The 24,907-nt window shown below is 40.7% G+C and overlaps 1 long non-coding RNA gene across 1 annotated transcript in view; it reads right to left on the bottom strand.

The window, feature by feature from the left end:
* Positions 1 to 19,548: 19,548 nt before the first annotated feature.
* LOC137095957 (uncharacterized) overlaps positions 19,549 to 24,907 on the bottom strand; it is a 133,383-nt gene continuing 128,024 nt past the window's right edge. Inside the window, exon 3 of the long non-coding RNA XR_010909101.1 lies at positions 19,549 to 20,002. This is a non-coding gene — a long non-coding RNA (uncharacterized lncRNA). The remainder of the gene's footprint in view (positions 20,003 to 24,907) is intronic.

Here is a 24,907-nt window from a genome sequence, read left to right as displayed (position 1 = left end):
GCAAAAAATAATCAGTTCTTTGTCCTGCAGGTGTAACCTGACTTATAAAACCATACGTTCCTTACTGAATTTTGTCCAATGAGTCAATTTGCATTAATGAACTGTAAAGAAGCACTAATCCCACCGCTTGTCAACAAAAATGTAAAGAAGCTGCGTTAATCTCACTAGATGCCACCAAAAATTATGTGAGGAAGTATTAATCTTCTTTAATGCCACCAATATTCTGTGAGGAACCTTCTTTTAAATATCAATTAAGCTGCCACCAATATGTTTAGAGACGCTGGTTTATGTCTCTGTTTATCCTTAGTTGTGTTGTGAGGTGATTTTGGTAGTGTGGAATGCACCAAGCATAAAAGCAATGGAGGAGGCAGGTTTGAAATACAAAGAGAACAAGTTTTATTGTTAACAGAACGTAATTGTTGCAGGTTTGAGAGTTTGAACTTGGCACAAGGCTTGATGTTACAAAATGGCTGGTTTGAGATACTTTCAGGCTTCTGAATGTTACAAATCTACAAACTCCTTCTTTAGTGAAGTGCTTATACTATTTCAGAGTTCCCTATTGTGAATGTCCACACTGTTTGCACTATACTCGGAACAAACCACTGATCACCAGTCTTTCCTTACTGGCGATCCTTAAAACCCCCTCTGTTAGATTCTTTAACCTAAGTAATCTAACAAGGTAACACCTTCAGCTCTCTTGCTGAAGAAATATTCACAAATTCTAAGAACTGCTGAATTCTCACAGCTTCACAACAGAGCCCTAACTGACTCTCCTCTTCCCCGGGTCTCGTCCACCGGACTGAACTACTTTTCCCAGAGTCCTTTCTTGACTCTGCTATTTCCCAGAGCCCTTAACTGGCTCTGCTCTTTTCCGGGTCTCGTCCACCGGACTGGAGCTTAACTGCCACTTTCAAACCTTTTCCTCCTTAAGCTCCGCCCACCTCCTCTGAGGCTTTGTCTTGTCACCATGGCAACCTATCCCTCACAGCTAGGCCATGGCAATAAATGTAATACATAAATACAGATTCAACACAGTACATTTAACACTCTATAATAAACATTATAAATAACACTTTATAATGAACACATCTCTACATGAACGTATTTGATACTTTTGTGTTAGATTGGCAGTTTGAGTGTGGTAAAAGATATCAAGGGAAAAGGGAATGGAACTTACCTGGTTTGTTACTGATTATCACGACAGTGGCCATGAAGCTACACAGAGCTCATGGCCATTGCTGGGTACCATTGCTCAGGGAAAGGAAGATGACAAACAATGATGACTGTCTAGCTCAGGGGTCCTCAGACTTTTAAAGCTGAGGGCTGGTTCGCAATCTCTCAGATTGTTGGTGGGTCAGAATACAGTGTAAAAAAATGAATTCCTATGCACACTGCATGTATTTTATTTGTAATGCAAAAAAAACATGAAAGGACAATATAACATGTAAAATTAAGAACAATTTTAACCAACATAAGCTTACCAATATTTCAATGGGAAGTGTGGACCTTTTTTGGCTGATAAGATAATCAAGTTAATTAGGATTATTGTTGTGGGCCTTCTAGTTAGAATGACCCTAAATGTCCTTACAGGGCTGCACCAGGCCCACAGCCTTAGGTTGGGGACTTCTGGTCTAGCAGGAATGAGCTGGGTTTGGTCTGGACTCTGCTCCCTCCTTTGCCACAGTTCAGTAGTGGAGCATGTAAACACTTCCACTGAATCTGGGGGTGATCTGAAACATCAAAGACCTGACTGGCTTTGGATTTAGATGGCTGTGTAGATAGGCCCGAAGTAGTAATCATGAATAAGGAACAGTTACCTAGATTTTCTCATCCATAACTGTTCTGTATTCGTGAGTGATAGTTACACTGTGACATCACTATCATAATTATCTCTCCCCCACCCCTATTTTCCTGGGCATTTGCTGCATGGGGAGAAGAAGATCTGTTCTACTGGTGACCAACATGGATGAATTATGATCCTGTCAGGTTTAGGGGTGAATGGCAGGAGGGGGGGGGGGTATAGAGATTGCTTAGTGAAGTAGTTGTTAGAGAATACTGGCTGTGATAGAAATTGAGGTTGAGTTCATGACTAACTTAAAACTGTATTCATTAATATATGTGAAAATATATCTGTTGACTCATTAAAGGCCACAGACAGTGATGGGGACGGTGTGGTGAAAGCTTAGGAAAAAGCTTACTTAAATCAAGAGCTGGGGAAGTGGTCACTCCACAAGGTCATTTTCCTGTGAGACTCTGTGACAGCTGGAGAAAATTAACCAAAATATCTACATTCCAGAGAGTTAAAAAAAAAAGCAAGGGAGGGGGGTTGATGGGGGGGGGCTCAAATATCTTATGGAAACTGCTTGAACTACTAGAGTGAGCAAAAGCATTTTCAAGTACACCACCTCACTAGATCTGGTTTCTCACCAATTCCAATGAATTTTTCAGACACAAAAGGCAGCTGGGTTACATATGCAAATAGGTGCTAAACACTGCGTATGTCTTTCAAAAACACAGTTCTTTTTTTAAAAGAAACCCCGATGTATTGATTTCTTTCCCCTTTCCTTTTAACTCTTTGCAGCTTTATTGTAGATCTTTCATATCAAATAACATATTTTGACTTTTCATTCATATTAAATTAGACATACATCACTTATGCCTTCCCATTCTCCTTTTACTTCTTGTCCTCTGTCTAGCTGGAAGAGTGGATGGTGAAAGAGGCTTGTAGAGAAAAAAGACTTTCAGGTTGCAGCAGTATGCCTGCAGTTAACAATGCAATGGAGCTTGAGCTGAGGGAAATAGGATTCTGCTCTAATGAATCTAAGGGCCCTTCCAGACATACCTAAAACCCATACAGAAATGGGTTAAAGTAACCCACTTCAGTGTGAGTTCTGGTACCCAGTCCCTCCCACAATCCCAGGATTTGCTATCTTGATTGAAATTGGGATAGCATGAAGCCATTCTGAAGCCCCCAATTTATGCCCTAAAATGTATTGAAAAAGGTCCCTAGCAGTCATGAAGCCTTTCAATGACACCCAAGAAAATTGGAGGGGTAGAAGGAAAATCCCTCTGCACCCTCACCCCACATCTCCTCACGCATCATTTTCTCTCTTCAAGACAACATGAGGAGAGGCTTCATGGCTGCCAGGGACCTTTTTCAATAAGTTTTAGGGGGTAAATTTGGGGCTTGGGGAGAGAGGTGGGTCTGGATGGGCCCTTAGTGTAGCAGTGTGTGTCTGCTCACAACTGATAAGGTAAATAGCAGTGCCTCTAGAACCCTTTACTGAACATGTATGAATAGCAGAACAGAGATAAACCTGCCTCTTTAGCAAGCCTGCCCAGCATCATCTGATGGTGCTCAGTAGGTCCCATTCAAGAACTGGCTAAAAGTGTCAAAACAGGGCTATTTAGCCACACATGAAGAGTTCCCAAGGGTGAGAGAGTGTGGCTTGCCCAACTGCTGGGAGTTAATCACTGGTAGAATGTATGCCACCAAAAGTCTGTTTGCAAACCAAGAAAGAGGCAAAAACAAAATATTTGATGCAAACTAAAGAAATAAAACCAGAGCTGTCACTTTTCGCTCCAAGGGGATAATCTTTTTGAGATCCAGATGTCATTCTGAATTGGTGAGAGCCTTCTTCGAGGATACTTTTTCACTTCCTGTTTTGCTTTACAAATGAGGCTAAAAGCAGACATGCTGAAATAACTTGAGAAGGCTTGTTCTCATGAGAATTTTAGCTCAACTTTTATTACTCATATAAAGTTAGGGAGATCAGATGAGTCCCAACAAGTTAAAGGATATCAGGTTGATTCACTAAAGCCAAAACACAGATCATTGTGAGATTCCTAAATGCTGTGGGACTACCTATAGCTCAGCAGGGGAGTGCATGCTTTGTATTCAGAAGATGCAAGGTTTATCCTCCAGAGGAAAGGATTAGGTAGGCAAGAAGGTAGATCAGGAGTAAAATCTCTTGAGATCCTGAACTAGAACTTGGATAACTACTTTTTTGGACTAAAAAAAAAAATAGACACCAATTTCAATTTTGAAGCTGTCCAGGTCTAGACTCCCATGAAACCTTTGTATACTCTGCACAGTTGGATAACAGCTTTCAGGTTGGCAAAATAAACTTAGTTGGAAAGGAGTTCCCTATAAGGACTTCTCTTGGAGATTGAATAGGTTTTTTGTGTGTTATCTGTGTGTAAACAATATCCTCATTTTGCTCTCCATAGATATGCCCTAGGTAGAGAGTATAATATGGCTTATACTCTCTGTTAGGTTTTATAACAAAGGAAGCAAGGTGGATGTTATCCTTGGATCATGATAGTTTTTATTCCAGAACACCATGAATAAGATTCAAGTATCTGTCCTAGCATCCATGGCAGAGCAAAAATTCACTCTTTTTATAAAGTAATGAAATCTGATATATTATGGCCCTTCCATGCAAGAAGTCTTCTATCAACTTTTGCACAAAATATATAGAACACTATTGATTCATAATCAAGCTACAGTGATGCATATACTGTTAGCCTCTCAGTTTGACTACTGTAATGTGGGTCTGTCCTTGAAGAAGACTCGGGGCCTTACTACACATGGCTAAAAACGTGGAAGTAATCGGGTTAAAAGAGGTGTGTGGCTAAATGGTGTTCAGCCAAAGTGTGGGCAGAATTGGGTTAACAGCCGAAAAGCACATGTTGAAAAGGTGTGCTTAAAATTTGATTCCTCCCCAAAAATATGCACCTTCACATAACTGTATATCCCTACAGTCATGCAAAATATGTGCTTTCCTTCTCCCCCCCCCCCCGTGTGTACTACTCCAGCACATGTGTACTTTTTAAAAGCCTGAAACAGCTGATCCGCTGATTGGGTTGTCAAACATGGACACACAGGTGGCTCAAGGGAAACAGAATGGGAAAGCAAATAGAACTATCTGAAACTCTTTCTTTTAAACTTTATAATATTAAAGAGAGATTGAATTAATTTTTTTTTAAAATCACTCCGTTATGCAATGGACTTCATATGTGCACATGCAAATCTGCTTGTGTTTACATTAAAATATTTGCATGTGTGCATATGAGGTCCAGTGCATAACAGAGTGATTTTTTTTTAAAAAAACTTCTGTCAGATGTCCCCCATCCACCCTCCATCTTGATCCACTACAAAGGAAGGCTATGAGGGTGGTGAGGGATCATTTCCTGAGACTGACAGGTCTGTGTATGGGATTTTCTTTTTTTGCCTCAGTTATAAAACATGGATTTTGGTGCTGTCTGGAAGCACCCTTAGAAACTGTAGCTTGTGTCGCTAGCTCCTCCTCATCTCCCATCACATACATTAGAATTGTGGGCACAAATTTCTTGCAATAATAGCAACATTTTAAAGTTTACAAGTTTTTAACTGTACTCTGGTCTCTAACCTCATGTGTATAGGAGGTCTGCATAGAACTGCTGCACTTACAATTTGATATAATGGGAGGTTACTCTACTACCACTCCCAGTGTAATTCACCAGACAACTTATGATACTCTTAATTTCATCAGGTCAGTGCTTTAGATCCTGAAATGTAAGAAAATGGATAAGCAATAATAATGTAACGCCTAAGGAACTTTTGAGAGGAGGAAGGTTCTTGAAATTATAGCCACTCACATTCCATAGTACCACACAAAGCTGCCTTCCTGGAATATTTGCCAGGCATTCCATTTATCTGCTATTGTGTTCAGTTTGAGAAAACAGTCCAGGCATGTGTGAGCAGTGTTGGTATTTGCCATTACAATTTGGACACAACTAACCATCAAAGTCTGGTGGATCAGAAACAGATTCCAATGTTTATATTCTTGATCAAACACCCAGAAAGAAAACATTCAAATATGAGCATTTGAGTGAGTCATGGAAAATTGGGTTGAAGCTTTGTGAATGATAACAAAATGAGAGGACTTGGAATCTAACCAAAATTCTAATATTGTCAAATATTATTGATGGTACACTGGATGAGTACAGTATCTATAGCTCAGCTTGAAATTACTTTTCACATTTGATTTCCAATAAAAGTTTTTCCCATCATAAGCCCGCTACTCTCACTTGAGCATGCAATGAAGTGATGATAAGCTGATGTTTCTAGAATAATTTTCTGCTACCATGAAGGTGAATGGGTTGTAATAACTTCAAGGGCTCACAGTTGTCTCTGCTTTGCACCTTCTTTCTTCATTTGTTGCTCATAAAGAACATTCATGAAATCCCATTCCTTGGGTTTTTTCATGCTTTTGATCACAGTCGCTACCAATACTGGGATTTAAAAATTGGCAAACATCACTTTTACTAGGCCAGAGCTTTCCTAAAACAGCTTTCCCTAACTTCCTCACGTCCTAGGGTCCACATTTAGCTCCCCCTCTCTAAATCTAGCTAATGGGTTTATTTTTACCACTAGTGTCATGGCTGCATCACCAAATTTTGGCCTGGTGATGGCATGGATTTTAAAATCAGAGAGAAATATAATGTATATGATCTAGGACAGGGGTGTCAAACTACTTTTCATTCAGAGCCACATCAGTCTTATGATTGCCTTCAAAAGACTGTCGAAACCATAGACAGAGAATCCACGATATGGACGACCATACACACATAGTGGTCAGTGCTCTTTAGTTTTTATCTTGTTTGAGTCCCCAGTTGTTATTGAATGACAGCTCCCATCACTTCTGTGGACTGGGGACTGGGGATAATGGGAATTGCAATTCAGTAGCAATGAAGTCAGAGAAAGATTAAAGGACATTTTAATGACAGACATCATATCCACAAACCTTGTTTCCAAATTCAAACCTTATTAAACAGAAGTTGGCCTTCCAGATGTTACTGTATCACAACTCTCATCAGCTCTAGTCATGATGTCTAATGAGGAGGAATACAGGAGTTGTAGTCCAGCATCTGAAGGGCCACATAAAATGACAGGATGGGCCAGATTTACCCCGTGGAGTTTGGGTTTGACACATGTGATTTAAGCCATGAGCTTCCTGTTTCTGTCTTAGAAAGTTGCCAGTTCCAGATATTGTTGGGCATTTTTAAAATGTTTTTGTCTTCCTCTAACGTAGGGATAAGGAAAACATTAGCTTTCTCAGATGCTTTGGTTTACAACTCACTCAATGTGGCCAGTGGAAAGGGAAACATCTGGAAGGCCAACTATAGTAAAATTAAAGGTCACAGCTTGGGCAGGGTGGTCAAACAATCCCACCGCTGCCACCAGTATAATAAAATTAAAGCACCACAGCTTGGGCAGGGTGGTCAAAGAATCCCACCTCTGCCACCAAAGCAAGGGATGAAAAGGTATTATAAATGACCGATGTTATTGGTAGTATTAGCCACCGCCACCTCAGCTTTACTGGTCTGAGGAACCAAAGGTGTGAATGTGTTTTAGGTAAGGTGTGTTTGCCCTGGGTTCTTCTACAGCTTCTTAACTGGCTGACTGGACTTTAAAAGTGCTTGACAGACTGAAGCTGAGACCAGTTAAAAGTGAACTAGAAAAAAGTTTATAGAGCTTTAAACAAACATCTACTCATAGAATGAGTGGTACAGAAGCGTAATTCAGTTGCAGAGATTTAGTTGGATTAAACAGTTAGTTCTACTGACCAAAAAGCTTTTAACACTGTGAGTTTCCTTAAACACACTGTTCTATTCTTAGAAACAGTATCTCTTAGAGAACAGACTCCTGTCTGTCTCACACACAGGGCAATAAGAGACCTTAAACTTCTCCTAAGTTTAATAAGACAAAACTCTCTTTTACTGGTCCTCTCAACACAGTAAAACCCTAGCCTTTGTCTTAACCTTATTCCCTAACCTTAAGGCTCACTTTAAAAACTCTTCTTCCCTGTCAGAACTCTATCTAGCTTCCTCTCCTAAAATCCTATCCTTCTGTGTCTGATGTCAAGACACTTCTCTCTCTCTGTCAAGAGCTGACAGCCTTTCCCCCTCTCTCAACCGACTCCTCCCCTAATTGCTCTACCCAATCAGGAGTCGGCTTGACTCCTCCTGCTGCTGCTGCCTGTCTTTCAAGATGACAGCTACTGACAATCAGGCTTCGGCCTGGTCGCCTAAAAGGTAGATTTCACTACATCCCTCCCTGCCTAAGTCCTTTCTGTAAGATTTCAGATTTCTAATCTAAAGCTGCAAGAAAGGGTTTCTCATGAAGAGACCTAACTTTAACTTAACTCCCTTTTCCTGCACCTAACAATCTATCCTAAACTAAACTAAGACAAGGGCATTCTGTCTACCTTCCTATCTTACATGCTACCTAACGTATCTAAACATGCTTATTACATTTCATACATCTTATACAGCATTTGCAAATAATACATTAACCCTATGTATTCTATCTATGCAATCCTGCAATGCAAATAACACAGTCAATACATTTATACAAACCTGTAAGAGAAAACATGTTAAATACAATATATTACATCATACAATACATCCTTTAATGAAATTACCTATACCATTACCTGTACAATTACTCTATACCATTGCCGGTAATGCATTTAATAACATCTATATACAATCAAGGTATTGCTCTAACCTGCAATTAGATATTTTAAATTGCAAATAATTATCTTGTAACATCTGTACAGCAAAGAAACTTTCTAAAGTTACCCTGGGGTTTACTTTTGGTTAGCTGGTACACATCAATTTAAACTGGGAACAACCCGGCATGGAAAATATAAAGGGGCTGAACCTTTTCCTATTTTACCCAATGCCACAAATTCTATTCCCAACTCTTATTTTAGCATTACCAACGGCTAACTCGAACCCCATATTACTATCTTCGGATGTTTCTTCCCAGGATGAAGCTGAGACAGTGCTATCTCCATACAGCACTCTCTGGACCTTGCGCTCTAGCTCCACCTGCTGTTCTTGTTCACCATTACAATCTTTAAATTTTCGCTCCAAATTCACAAAAGACCTAACTGAGTACACTCTTCCCCCTCTACACAGTCACATTCTCCTCAGACTCTGGCACAAGTTTTATCACAAAGTTAGTCCTAGGAAAATATGGTTTCAGTCTATTGACGTGCAGCTTCTTGCACCTTTGATCTCCTCCATCTTCTTTGACTACGTAAGTCACCTCAGAGTCTTTAGAAACAACGGAAAATGGTCCTTCCCAAGCCATATCTAACTTCTTTTTGGCTCTGGGCTTCAAGACCAACACTTTGTCTCCGACGGCAAAGCTTCTGTGCCTAGCCTTAGAGTCAGCGTAGTCCTTCTGTCGACTTTGAGCTGCTGACAAGCTCTCACCGGCACAGTCCCGGATCAAAGTCAAATGTCTCTGAAGGTCTTCGATGTACTCGACCACGTCCTTCTCAGGAATCTCCTCACATCCGATCCACGCCTCTCTCACGATGTCTAGAGGTCCACGCAGGGTTCGGCCATACAGCAGTTGGAACGGGCTGTATCCGGTACTCTCTTGCGGTACCTCACGATAGGCAAACAGGAAATGCTGAATTCTTCTGTCCCAATCGTTGGGGTTGCGATGTACATAGGTTTTCAGCATGTGGTTCAACGTCGCGTTGAACCTCTCCGTCGTCACATGTTGAATCCCACAGGAATGCAGCATCTCTTTCATTAAAACGGACATGGAAGATGTTCCCAAATCCGTCACGATAGATTTAGGGAACCCCACACATGCAAACAACGTCAGGAGTGTGTGTGTTACAGTCTTGGTGTCAATCTCCTTCAGGGGAATCGCCTCAGGGTATCTGGTCGCGAAGTCCACCGCTGTGAGGATGTAGCGATGACCATCCCTGGTCACAGGTGACATCGGGCCAAGAATATCTATCCCCACTTTTTCGAAAGGAATCGACACTACAGGAATAGGTTGCAGCAGTCCCTTGGTTTTGTCTTTTGCTTTGCCCACAAACTGACAGGACTGACAGGATCTGCAGTAGGTGGCAATGTCCTGTCCCATTCGGGGCCAAAAGAACCGGCTCTGCACCCTATCCTTAGTCTTTTTGACACCTAGATGACCACTAAACGAGGTGTCATGGGCCATTTTCAGGATCTTTTCCCTGTATTTTGGAAGTATTACTAGCTGTGTAACTACCTCATACAGCCCTGGGCCCTTTTGATGTCTGACCATCCTGAACAACTTGTTATCTATACTCTTGAAGATAACTGGCTTGGTTTCAGTGGGTTCAGTCTCTTCAGTTTCTACTGATTCCCACAGGCCCTTTAAATCTTCAGCATGTTGCTGTTCCCTCAGGAACTCAGCTGGCTGACTAGATGGCAACATTACAGGGAACTCTTCTGCGTTGTTACAGTCAGAGCTATGAGCCATTTCTGAGGTGATTTTTCCCTCCTCAGAAATCCCCGCTCTTTCTGCCTGGCTTCTAGTCACAGCATTGATCTTCAGCGTATGTTCTGACAGATCATTCCCTATTAACACAGGGACCTCCAAGTCTGACAGGATCCCTACTCTCCATCTACCACAAAAAGCCTTGTACTTGACTGGGATTTCTGCCACAACTACCTCAAAGCTGGGACCAGTTATTCCTTTTAGTGTCCACTTCTTTCCTGGCACTATCTGCCTTTTTCAACTACATGAGGGCGCACCAAAGACACGTCAGCGCCTGTGTCCCTCAGTCCCATTAGCTTTTGGTCATTAACTTGGACCTCTTCCAAGTATTCTTTGCTCACACCATGGTCCATACGCCAAACCCTCATTATTTTGATGGGCTCTCCCTCAGGAGTAGGTTCTTCATCTTGTGGTTGAGTCTTTTTGACTACCTTCACATACTTTGGAGGAGTCACAGGTCTCTCTCTCGATAGCTTAGGGCATGAGGCTTTTACATGTCCCTCCTGGTTACAAAGGAAACATACGATCCTACGTGGCACATACTTAGAGATGGCATCCCCTTGCTTGGCTCCCTGACCCTCCTTGTCAGTTCTGCCCTTCGGGACCCACTCCTTCTGCTTTTTGAACATTGGGGGGACCATTTCAAAGTCTCCCTCCATCTCGTCCAAAATTGCCGCACACTTTGCCACAGTCTGGATCTTCTTATCCTTAATGAACCATCTCAACTGCGCTGGGACCAGTTTATAAAACTGTTCCAGACAGATCAGGTGTCTCAATGCCTCAAAGGTGGTCACCTTACTACCCTCCAGCCATCGTATTAGAGCTTTTTCAATCCTAGCCCCTACTTGGGAAAATCTCTCCCCAGGCTTCCTCTTAATCTCTCTGAAGGTCTTTCGGCTTTGTTCTGGGGTTAGACCAAACCGAACCTTCACTCTCTCTTTAAACACAGAGTAGTTCGACCATTCTTGAGCTGGCAAGTTAGCATAAACTTCACTCAGCTCCCCACAGATCAATGGTCTTAAGTGTGCCATTCTCTTTTTCTCAGGCACCCCAAAGTCTGCACAAGCTCGCTCAAAACTAGCGAGGAAACTCTCTACACAATCCCCCTTTGTATATTTGGGAAAGTGTTTTACATAGGAAGCTACGGGTTCAGCAGGGATTGTACTAGGGTTGGATGTGGGTTGTCTATCTCTCCCTTGTAACTCCATCATCCTTTCCTCATGTTTCATCCTCTCTGCCTCGTGTCTCTTTCTCTCTCTTTCTCTTTCAGCCTCAAACTGCATCTTTTCTCTTTCTACCTCAAGCAGCCTTTCTTTCTCTCTTTCTCTAGCCTCAAACTGCATCTTTTCTCTTTCTTTCTCAGCCTCTAGCTGTCTTTCATTCTCTCCCTAGCTTCAAACTCCATTCTTTCTCTTTCTCTTTCTCTCTCGGCCTCTAGTTGCATCTTTTTAAATTCCATTTCTAGCCTCAACTTTTCGATTTCTAAAGAGGCAGCCACTAATCCTGGGCTTTCTCCTCTTTCTTCAGTCTCAGTCTCCCTTACAGCCTCCTCCTGTTCCTCTCCTTGTGTGTGAACAACTGGAGCTTTCTTTTGTTTTGGAGGTGCCATGTTGCTGTATAATGGTGTACTTAGGCAGTTTCTGAGGTAAAATGTCTTCAGAAATGTTTTGGCGCAAACCTTTACCTCACAAAATCACACCACCCTACTGGATTTAGCCTTTAAGTCACGTATCCCGCCGCTGGTCACCAATATAGTAAAATTAAAGGTCACAGTTTGGGCAGGGTGGTCAAACAATCCCACCGCTGCCACCAGTATAATAAAATTAAAGCACCACAGCTTGGGCAGGGTGGTCAAACAATCCCACCTCTGCCACCAAAGCAAGGGATGAAAAGGTATTATAAATGACCGATGTTATTGGTAGTATTAGCCACCGCCACCTCAGCTTTACTGGTCTGAGGAACCAAAGGTGTGAATGTGTTTTAGGTAAGGTGTGTTTGCCCTGGGTTCTTCTACAGCTTCTTAACTGGCTGACTGGACTTTAAAAGTGCTTGACAGACTGAAACTGAGACCAGTTAAAAGTGAACTAGAAAAAAGTTTATTGAGCTTTAAACAAACATCTACTCATAGAATGAGTGGTACAGAAGCGTAATTCAGTTGCAGAGATTTAGTTGGATTAAACAGTTAGTTCTACTGACCAAAAAGCTTTTAAAACTGTGAGTTTCCTTAAACACACTGTTCTATTCTTAGAAACAGTATCTCTTAGAGAACAGACTCCTGTCTGTCTCACACACAGGGCAATAAGAGACCTTAAACTTCTCCTAAGTTTAATAAGACAAAACTCTCTTTTACTGGTCCTCTCAACACAGTAAAACCCTAGCCTTTGTCTTAACCTTATTCCCTAACCTTAAGGCTCACTTTAAAAACTCTTCTTCCCTGTCAGAACTCTATCTAGCTTCCTCTCCTAAAATCCTATCCTTCTGTGTCTAATGTCAAGACACTTCTCTCTTTCTGTCAAGAGCTGACAGCCTTTTCCCCTCTCTCAACCGACTCCTCCCCTAATTGCTCTACCCAATCAGGAGTCGGCTTGACTCCTCCTCCTGCTGCTGCCTGTCTTTCAAGATGACAGCTACTGACAATCAGGCTTCGGCCTGGTCGCCTAAAAGGTAGATTTCACTATACCAACCTTGTCCACTGTACCCAAATATTTTATTTCCAGGATCAAACCAGCCACCATTTGTGGTAGTTTATTCTTTCCTCTTCTAGCTAGGGTGGGCAGATACAAGAGAGGATGGTACTTCTACATTTTTCATGTTGGATAACATGAGCACATTTCACAAATTCCCTACAGATTATTCCCACAAATTGGTCTAGTCTTATGTCCAGTTTGGACTTCCTTCTCATTCTGCTGTTTTTAAGTAGGAACTCCTTTCAAGTGCCCAGAAAAGGAAGACTTTTGTGAACTAGAGTAGAAATGTTATTTCATAACCTTTTAAATGTGCAAAATTGTATACAATCCTTGGTTTATTTATCTCTTCACAGGCAAGATGAGTTATAACCCAATTGATAGAATTAAAAATTAGTACTTTGCATATGGCACTTATTTAATTATGTACTGTGGATCCCTGATCTCTGCTGGAATTTGGTTCCAGAACGTTATATGAATAGTATAATCCATGGATGCTCAAGCTGATTGGGCCATCTCCCAATTCATAGCAAAAAGGGGAAAGTGGCAGGAATAATATAGGTTGTAAGCACAGTGAACTACAAGTTCTTTCATGTTTTTTTCGGTTTTAAAAATGAAATCTATCTGTATAAACTCCAATAAGTCTTCAGTTTATACAGTGAGAGTCTAAATAAGGACACTGCTTGTATAATACTGACTTGTTGCAACCAGCAGGTTCGGACAAGCATATAACACTGCACCTGAAAAGACATGGCTAAGCTGAAATACCATGATGGTGCAGAAAGCTGCTTTTAAAAAGAATGCAGAAACTGTTGCAATCATCAAATGCCCATGATAATTTATTCATCAGATTTAAAATTAAAAAATGCTTTTCTCCCATGGAAACTGAAAGTGACATACGGCATTGCAACTAATGTATTTGGATATCACACATTCCACAGATAAAGTTGTATCATAACCACACCCATTCACAGTCCTACCTTTAAAACAGGGGAAGGACTAGTGTAGCCTTCCAAGTAAAACTGGACCGCAAGTCCCAGTACTCTAGTAAACCTAGAGTCTTTGCTGCATGCCCCCAGACCCTGCCAGATCCCTCAAACCCCTCCTCCTACCTACTCATTTCTCAAAACTCAGACAGACATCAACTACAAGTGGTCAAAAATAACTTCTGATGACCTTCAGAAGCAGTAGACATCAAATATGGGGTTGGGAGTACAGGACTCTTGCAAAAATGAAAAACCGCAAATTAAGGCATTGCTATTTTTTACTTGAGAGAAAACCTCTCCAGGAATTTCTAGGTCTTTCAGAATGACTCTATGATCAGATTTTGCTTGAAGCTTGAATTGCAGGTGTTCTCTCTAGAAAGCTCTCGGTCCTCTAGCATGATTGCAGGAGAACCACATACCTAGAAATTCCTTAAGAGAATATTTTTAATCAAATCCTTGAATAAGCAAATCCACAAAAGTCAAAACTGAAAATTATTATTATTATTATTATCATTATCATTATTATTTATATCCCACTGTTTCTCTCTTTAAAAAAGAAACTCAAAGTGGCTCACAATAAAACTGATACAGTAAAATAAAAATCTAAAAATATACAAATGGAATTAAACATGAACAGTGTTAACAATTAAAACAATTAAAACCATTAAAAACTATTCACAGTTAAAATTACAGCAACTCAACTCAATCTTAAAAACCTCAGTCTTTAAAACCCTACCTGAATAAAAAAAAAAAGTTGTAGCCTACAGCCAGAAGGACAGCAGGGAGGGGTGCATTCTGGCTTCTCTGGGAAGGGAGTTCCAGAGTTGAGGGATTGCTACTGAGAGAGAAGACCTGTTTTTGAGATAGTGGGAGTGAGACAAGGGCCCTTCATGAGGATCTCAGAGCCAGGGCAAATTTGTATCAGGGAGATGTGATCAGCCAAATAGTCTGGACCTAGAACTTGGCCACACAGCCCGAAAAACCTACAACAGCCCAGTCTAGACCTGATCCATATAGGGCTTTAAAGGTCAAAACCAGCACTTTGAATTGTGCCCGAAAACAAACTGGAGCAGCTGCAACAAGAGGGTTGTCCGTTCCTTGTAGCCAGCTCCAGTTAGCAACATGGATGCAGCTCTTTGGGCCAGCTAAAGTTTCCAGACATTCTTCAAAAGCAGTGTTACAGTAATTCAGACAGGATATAACTAAGGCATGTACCACTGTAGCCAGATCTGGCATCTCAAGGAACGGGCACAGTTGGTGCATTGTAGAAACATGGGCTTCCAAGTTCAATGTTGATTCCAGAAACACTCCCCAAACTGTGGACCCCCGTTTTCATGGTGAGTGTGACCCCATCCAGCACACACTGGATCACTATTCTCCAATCTGCCTTCCAACTGACCAGGAGTACCTCTGTTTTGTCTGGATTAAGTTTCAATTCGTTTGCCTTCAAACAGTTCATTCTGATAATAGACACTGTTTAGGGTCAGGACAGCTTCCTTGGCTTTAGGTGGAAAGGAGTAATAGAGTTGGGTATAATCTTTATATAGATGGCACTGCACTTGAAAACACCGGATGATTTCTCACAGTGGTTTCATATATATGTTAAACAGCATGGGGGACAAAGCAGAAGCTCGAGGTACCCCACAGGCCAATGGACAGGTAGACAAACAGTCTCCCAGCACCACCTTCTGGGTATGCCCTTTCAGGAAGGAACAGAGCCAATGTAAACAGTGTCTTCAAGTCCCATCTCAGCAAGATGGACCAGAACGATACCATAATCAATGGTCTTGAAAGCCTCCAAGAGGTCCAGGAGAACCAACAGGGACACATTCCTCATCCAGCTATCTGTGTAAGTCAGCCACCAATGTGATCAAAGCTGTCTCTGTTGCACAGCCAGGTCTGAAACTAGATTGAAATGGATCTAGATAATCTGTTTCATCCATAAATCTCTGGAGTGAATGCAACCACTGGAAAATGTGGAGGGATGACTATTTAGACTTTCTGGAAAATCCCGGTAAGTGGGCAAAATAGAAAGTGAATATCTAGGGCTGATTTTAATTCACTGTTTAGTTAAAAGATCTGACTGGCCTTGAGAAAGTGAAGTCTGAGTGCCTCACTGAACCAGGAAACTCACTGAGTGATATTTGATGGCCCATTATTTTTCTCCCTCTCAGCCTCTTTCTAACCCACTTTTCCTACACAGTCTTTCAGAGGATAAAGTGGGAAGTAAGGAGCCATACATGCCTCCTTGAGCTCATTGAAATCTATGATATAATATAAATAGTAAATAAATAGATAAAGAACTTCTATGTTCATGTGTTTACTAGTGAGGTGTGTGCATGCATGGAGGGGGGTGGGAATAGAGGGGGAATACCGAAGCATTCCTGTTTAAACTCTGTTGAACCATTGGTAATTATATTGGGGGGATGGGAGAGAAGTTTTCATGAAATAGATTTCATTGCTGCTATTTTGGCTGTGTGAGGCATTAGTTGTATTTGTGCAAAGCAGTAATTGGTTTTTGGACTAAACATTATTTTAAAAAAATGTATCCAAATGCTTCCTTAACTACTATTTTCTGAAGAGCACTCAGTTCTTCAACATTTTAATGGAATATTTTCCCTATCCTTTAACAATTATTACTATCATCATCATCATCATCATCATCATCATCATCATCATCATTCCTGTGTTGTGTTTTTCCTCTATGAAAAAAGAAATCAATGTAAAAGGGTGACCTTCACCAAAGGGCATCTTTTTCACTCCATCTCTCCTCTAAAGACAGTGACATTAGTTTTGTAAATTAATAAACAGGCGGGTATCTGAGGACTGCATGAAGCTGCCATCACCCTTCATTGTGCTTTCTCTTCTGACCCCACTTTCCAGTGCAGGGCCCTCATCTCGACAACAATGCCCTGAAAGCCTGTGTGGCACTCTGGGATCACACTTGAAAAGGTCTTTGGCTGAGGCTGGCTTTCAAGCAGGGGGGACAATTGGCAAGAGGCCTGTGGCTATTCATGCAGAACAGGCAGTGAAAAATGCCTGAAGTCAGTTTCAGGGGTGGGCAATGCCCCCAAAAAAGAAAGCCCACATAACGCGAATGGCTGCTGCTAGGCGACTCGAGCCAAAGGCATGCCACTCGCAGGCCTCCATGTGCCGACATCAATGGGCTCATCCTCTCCCTATTAGGGGCCTGAACTGATGGAGAAACATGAGAAGGGACTAGGAGCAGGAAAGGAAAAGAATGTGAGGGCACAACCGTGGTCAAGGCAGAGATTGTTACACGGAACAAGTCCACCGACCCAAAGAATGGCATCGGCATTGAGAGCCTCATTTTGCTGAACACAGTTGGTGGTACTCGTCACTTATCAAAGCACAGAAGAAAAATAACAGAAGGCATTTTTTTCCATGGCTACTTTGTGTGTGGGAGGAATATCTCATTCATAACTTAGTACAATTCTTTTATCAATTGCACTCATCAAGCCTTGGGAATATGTTGTCCATATGCTCATAACCAACCAAGTTATGAGTATGGTTTGGAAAAATGAGCCCATATTGATTTATCTTTTGCCAGAGATAATTTTGATCATCTTTTGGCCCGACTGTATGTAAACACACCAACTCAGCTCAAAGTCAAACAGTCTTAGGAACGTCCTTCCATTTAGAGACATAGGTGTTTCCTTCTCCACTCACCTTTGCCTGCTAAAAGCATATTTATCTGTAAAAGTTTTGAGTGAATAAGTAAACATTTGATTCATCTTTTAATGCTGTTTACATAGTATTTTTATTATTACATTCCAGCATACATTTGTAATTTGTTGATGAAGAAGCTTGTAAAGCTGCACATTTATAATTTGTGATTTTGGATATTTACAAGTTGTGATTTCTATGTAGATTTTTTAGTTGTCCCAAGATCTTATTAGGAAAGGAGGGGTAGAAATGGAATGAAGAGCAATCCTAGATAATGAAAGAATCACCATGTTTATTTGGATGATTTCATCTATCACCGAGAAGTAGTAAAATGGTTAGACTTCACAGCCTTTTCATTGTTTAATAATGGCATTTATTTTGTTCATTCTGTGATGGTCTTTAAATAAGGAGTTCATAGAAGTTTGACTACCTTGAAATTTTATTATTGTTGTTATTGTTATCACAATTCTGATTATTTAAATTGTTTCAATACATGTACAATATTGCACACTGTTTAAGACTTTTGGATAAATGCTCAGCCAAAGGTCTTAAAACAACACAGCAAACATTAAATATGAAATGGTATTTAGTACAAATTGAGTTTCCCTTATCCATAATCCTTGGGTTCTGAAGCATTTTGGATTTCAGATTTTTTTGGGAGATTTTGGAATACCTGTTTTTTTGCTTATATGTTCATAATGGGATATTTTGGAGATGGAGCCCAAGTCTAAATAGGAAATTCATTTATGTTTCATTTACATCTTATGCACATAACCTCAAGGTAATTTCATACTTTTATTTTAAGTACTTTTATATGATTCAAAGATTGTGCCAATTGAAACATTTTATTTATTATTTATTTATTTGGAAAATTTCTATATCGGCCTTCGACAAGGTCCCCCATGACCTTCTGGCAAGGAAACTAGTCCAATGTGGGCTAGGCAAAACTACGGTGAGGTGGATCTGTAATTGGTTAAGTGGACGAACACAGAGAGTGCTCACTAATGCTTCCTCTTCATCTTGGAAAGAAGTGACAAGTGGAGTGCCGCAGGGTTCCGTCCTGGGCCCGGTCCTGTTCAACATCTTTATTAATGACTTAGATGAAGGGCTAGAAGGCGTGATCATCAAGTTTGCAGACGACACCAAATTGGGAGGGATAGCCAATAGTCCAGAGGACAGGAGCAGAATTCAAAACGATCTTGACAGATTAGAGAGATGGGCCAAAACTAACAAAATGAAGTTCAACAGTGATAAATGCAAGATACTCCACTTTGGCAGAAAAAATGAATTGCAAAGATACAGAATGGGGGAGGCCTGGCTCGAGAGCAGTACGTGTGAAAATGATCTTGGAGTCCTCGTGGACAACAAGTTAAACATGAGCCAACAATGTGATGTGGTGGCAAAAAAAGCCAATGGGATTTTGGCCTGCATCAATAGGAGCATAGTGTCTAGATCTAAGGAAGTAATGCTACCCCTCTATTCTGCTTTGGTTAGACCACATCTGGAATATTGTGTCCAATTCTGGGCACCACAATTCAAGAGAGATATTGACAAGCTAGAATGTGTCCAGAGGAGGGCGACTAAAATGATCAAGGGTCTGGAGAACAAGCCCTATGAGGAGCGGCTTAGGGAACTGGGCATGTTTAGCCTGAAGAAGAGAAGGCTGAGAGGAGATATGATAGCCATGTATAAATATATGAGATGAAGCCACAGGGAGGAGGGAGCAAGCTTGTTTTCTGCTTCCTTGGAGACTAGGACGCGGAACAATGGCTTCAAACTACAAGAGAGGAGATTCCATCTGAACATTAGGAAGAACTTCCTGACTGTGAGAGCCGTTCAGCAGTGGAACTCTCTGCCCCGGAGTGTGGTGGAGGCTCCTTCTTTGGAAGCTTTTAAGCAGAGGCTGGATGGCCATCTGTCAGGGGTGATTTGAATACAATATTCCTGCTTCTTGGCAGGGGGTTGGACTGGATGGCCCATGAGGTCTCTTCCAACTCTTTGATTCTATGATTCTCACCTCAACGAGGGACTCAGGTCGGTTTACAACATATTTGCAAATACAATAATATATAAGTACAACAGAGTGCAACATCATTACAGATTAAAATAGTACAATAAAGTACAATAAAAACATCATCATCACAATTACCCAAGCCAAGTCGTCAATCCAGTCATAGTCATAGTCATAGTCATAGTCATAGTCACAGTTCATCATCCTCCTTCCTTGTGGATGGAGGTTATAGATTCAGTCCTCGAATGCCACATTCCAGAGCCAGGTCTTTAGTAGTTTCCAGAAAGTCAGGAGGGAGGGAGCAGATCTAAACATCAGAAAGCAAAAGTGTTATTAACTCTGCCATTCATGTGGACATTTTTTGATTTGGAGTATATTTGATTTTGGAAATTTGAATGAGGGATCCTCAATCTGTACTTGTTGTGCTGTCACAGAGCAGAATGGCAGGGTTCAAGCAGCATGAATGAGTAATCCAAACCTACCTGTGAATTTGAAGGCTCTCTTCTTTGTGTTGGAAATCACGGTGGGACAATACTGCCAACTCCTGCACAAATATGGCAATGGAGAAAGCTTTGATCTAGGAGTCAGCTCTGTTTCACTCTTTTTTGTATCCCATTAAGAGAAATAAAAGTAGGAGAAGAAGAAGATAAACTTAGTGGTTCCTCCATCCAAAAGAAAAGCATTTGGTCATTTGGATATTGGAAGTTTGTACAGAGTTAGGCTCGCAAGGCTGGAGTGCCTGGATTTTTGGATTAGAAGGGATTTTGTTGATGATGTCACCTGCCACATCTCTGAGGCTTCCTTATTCCTACTGACTTTAGCTGTAAACTTCATAAGAGGTGGAAACAAGATGAATTTTCCCAGTAACAATACATTGCTGTGAACTCTTGCATTGCATAGTATTTTGAAGTGGCTTGATCTGTGTAGAAAACATGTTCTTGTGCAAAAAAAAAAAAAGACATGTGTTTCTTTGCACAGAAAAATCCTCCAAAACACTTTAAGATGATCAGAGAGTACTAAGAGAAAACTTAACTACATTTCACTTCTCTATTATTCTTTCCCTTAGGATTTCCCAACTGCCAGGAAACTTATTTTTGAGTGAAACATTAATAAAGGGGATTTCTGTGAAGGACAAGTGTGTGTTTTTCTACAGGAAATGCATTTTTTTTTGTCCTTTGAAATCCTTGTGTGTGTTTTTGCACAGAAAAATATTTTGGAACACTTTTGAACTCTTAAATTTTGGAAGAATGCTGTACAAAAATATTTGTTTTCTCTCACAGCTGGAAAAATCATACACTGGGCTATATCCAGAAATGGTGAGTGTTGTAGTCGAACTCATCCAAAAAGCCATCAGATTGAGGAAGCTGATCCATCAAATATGTTCAAAAGGGAAGCCCCCAGTGGCACAATGTGCCAGCAGGCCTGCCAACCAAAAGATCAGCAGTTTGAATCTGTGAAGCAGGGTGAGTTCCCATCTGTCAGCTCCAGCTTCTCACGCAAGAGCATGAGAGAAGCCTTCCATAGGATGGTAAAACATCTGGCCATCCCCTGAGCAACTTCCTTGTAGATGGCCAATTCTCTCACACGAGAAGCTACTTGCAGTTTCTCAAGTCACTCCTGACATGAAAAAAGCTAAGCAGTAAAATTTCATTCAAAGTACAATGAAATAAAAATCCTGTTACTCTGGCCAAAGTAACAGAAACTTGGGCCCTTCCTTTGTGCTCTTAAAGGAAGTGAGCAGTGTCAAAAACAACAGTTAATAAACATAAAGCAGATCTTCTTTCTACTTAAGCATGGTTTGCAGTTCATTGGCTTCCTGAAAACCGAACAAACAAACAAACAAAAAAACCCTGTAATGTCTGCTCATGGTTAGGTATTTTTTTTTAGCTTGGCATATACTCAAGTTTTAAAATAGAATGGTATTCCTTAGTTTATGACTAATGATCTCTTTCTAAAAATGGTATGAAGCATGCTACACTGTGCTAATGCAGTGATTTATTTCAGATAGGAATGGTTTATTATTCATGGAGCAGAAAGCTATGGAATCCCCCTTTATTTCAAAACACACACACACATGCATGCACTTTGCTGTTTCAAAGCCAAACAACATACATAACATTACCTTGATCTCCAAAACAGTGATTGGAAAAACCTAATTTCCAGTCTACATTTTACCCCAACTTGTTTTGCCCAGTTCTGCCAGTATACAGGATTCTCCCTCTTCCCAATTTAATGAAGGTTGAAGTGCTTTTTTCTTATAATAACAAATTTGGTTTGTTGGACTTGGTAAGCTAGAAATGTTGGACTTGGTAAGCTAGAAATCCTGGAAAATGGGAAAATAGCTGATTTCCTCAAGTGTTCTAACTATTTCTATAAATTGATATGCTCCTTGGTTTATAGAAGTATGAAAACAAATCTATGTAGTTTGTCCAAAAAGAACCCTAGCTATCATTCCTGATTAATTACAGGCAGAAACTAACACACTCTTGCTTGGGAGTCAGCCGCACTAAACTTGGAGGAATTTCTGAATATAAATGGTGAGGATCATATTGTTAACTTCCTTTTGAAATCTCCATTTGACAAGAGTAGTACAAAATCCCCGATGCTTGGCTTAAAATTCATTCAACAACTCAAAGGCTCCGGAATTAGAAAAAGGAACTTCCTCCATCTTCCTCCTTACAAAACCCCAAACCGACCAAATGACTTCCTTTCTCACACACCAAAGAATACACAATCCTGGGGGAGGGGCGAGGAAGGCTAAACTACTATTATGTATTGGGTGGCAGAGCATCTAAAGCTGCATGAGTGTTACTAACTTAAGTAAGAATGTACAGGATGATCCCACAGCACACTCTGTGCAAACCTCATTTCTTCATTAATCACTAATGATCCTTTTGATTTTACAAAAACTGAAATACATGCATAGATTCCCTGGCTATCCTACAGGGGTTGCTCTTGCATGCAGCCTCTTCACTTCATCCCTTCTGGAAACTAACTGTAATTCTCAGCTTCTTGGAGTCAAAAGTATGTAAAGCTGTGTCTCATGTAACTTGCTATTTCTGTGCCATTGAAAACACAGAGAAGGAGCAATATATTACAGTAGGCATAACTTGTCATCATGTTTGTCCTCTCACACCCCTCCTCCAGTCACCCTGTTCCAAGCTGATCCCTTCATAATAGAAGTAAGAGCAGGGAAGTATGTGAAGAATGAAAATATACCATCCCAGGATGCAAACCATTAGTCAGTGCTTGGATTCCATTTAAAAAACAACAACACAAGCAGGGTCCAATTCTCTAGATAAATACTAACAATGCAGTTTCACTCAGAAAGCCACATTTCACAAGACTCATTTGAAATATAATCATAGAATTGTAGAGCTGGAAAAACCATAAGGGCCATCTAGTCCAACCTCCTGCCATGCTGAGAAAAAACAATCAAAGCAGCCCCAACAGATAGCCACCCAGCTTCTCCTTAAAAACCTTTAGAGAAGGAGATCCCACCGTGCTCTGAAACAGCCTATTCCACTGCCAAGTTCTTCCCAATGTTTTGGTGTAATCTCATTTCCTGCAAAATGGGATAAATAAGAACTATACACTATTTTGTGGAAATGAAGAAATACCCACCCAAAACCTATTGAGCCTTGTTTATAAAAAGCAGAACTCAATAATGCCTTTCTGAGTTTGGACTTGTCCACTGGGTAATTCTGGCTTGGCACTCACTTTGGTTCCAGAACACACACCCCCCACCCCGCCTCAAATGAATACCAAAATATCTGGATGTTCAATGCTCATAAAATGGCAAAATAAATTTTTCCTTTTGGGATTTTTTTTAAAAAAAAATCAAGCCTTGGATGGGGACAGAATCTATGATATGGAGGGCCAACTGTAATCTGAAAAGATACAATTTCCTGCAGAAGAGGATTGTGGTTCCTAGGACAATAAGGTGGGGAATTCCCCCAGGTTTTAGTCTGAACTCTGAAGGAACTAATCCAAAATAAAGATGCTTAGGGTGGAGGAAAGGATAGAATTTAAATGACCTTGGATAGCTCCTTTAAATTCTGAACTAAAATCTAGAATGCCTGCACAACCTGTGGCATCCAGAATTCATCACAAGTTGGTGAGGGCTTCTGGGGGTCGGAGTCCCTAATATCTAGGGGGCCCCAGTTGTGCAGGCCTGACCTAGAGAGGGATTCACCACTTCACCAACTTTTTATTTATTTATTTCATTTCTACCCCACCTCTCTCGAGCTGAGAGGGGACTCAAGGCGGCTTACAAAATTGGCAAAAAGTCAATGCTGTACAGGTAAAAAATAAAACTCATCTCATAAAATATAAACAATTAAAGCATATAAACAATTAAAACTCATAACAATCTATCAAACAGATTAAAATCCCATATAAAAGTTGGAATCCACCAGCCATGATGAAAGCTGTTTCATTGCAGATGATGCCGTTATGCTCAGACAGCAGGGATGGATGGAGTACTGTGAATGTCAGCTGCAATGCCAGTCAGCACAGCTCTCACATGTTTATTAAATGAATGTATGCTCATGTCTAGACCAAATAATGCTAAAGCATAACTATAATCTTGTGGTGGTAGTGGTGTCATCTGCACAAGTTTAAATGAGTTTTGCTATGCACTTGACTGCATTTTTATGGCTTGAGTTCAGGGCACTTAATGGAATGTATGTCACTCTATGAGCAGGTTGGGCTCCAAGGTCTTCAAATAAGGTTCTTCTCTCTGTCTTACCATTGTTGGAGTCCCAATTTGGTGGGAACACGGGAGAAGGCTTCACTGGCTGCTCCCAGACTTTGGAGCTCCCTCCTATGTAGGCTGGGATGGCTCTTACTTTGTTCTTCTTCTATTCACAAATAAAAATATTCTGATTCCATCAGACTTTTAGGAATGAACTTTTAGTTTTATGTGGTCTATAGTCTGCCCTACTAATTGTTATCTTTTGCTTTTAATTATTATTATCCTAATGTTTTATACTTTCTACCTTTCTTCTTCCAATAATTTTAACCATATTTGTTTTATGTTTGTTTTATGATAGAAATGAGATGATGATGATGATGATGATGATGATCAGCACCATCATAATACTCTTTACCACCCTTACTCAAAATTAAGCAGACAATACATTTAAATTTGAAAGCCTATTAGTAACCTACATCAATTTCAGCGGGCTAGATTTATGTCTAAATTGCGTAC

The sequence above is a fragment of the Anolis sagrei genome, chromosome 1 (genome assembly GCF_037176765.1).
Source record: "Anolis sagrei isolate rAnoSag1 chromosome 1, rAnoSag1.mat, whole genome shotgun sequence".
Lineage (NCBI taxonomy): Eukaryota > Metazoa > Chordata > Lepidosauria > Squamata > Dactyloidae > Anolis > Anolis sagrei.
This window is presented reverse-complemented; position numbering and strand designations above follow the sequence as displayed.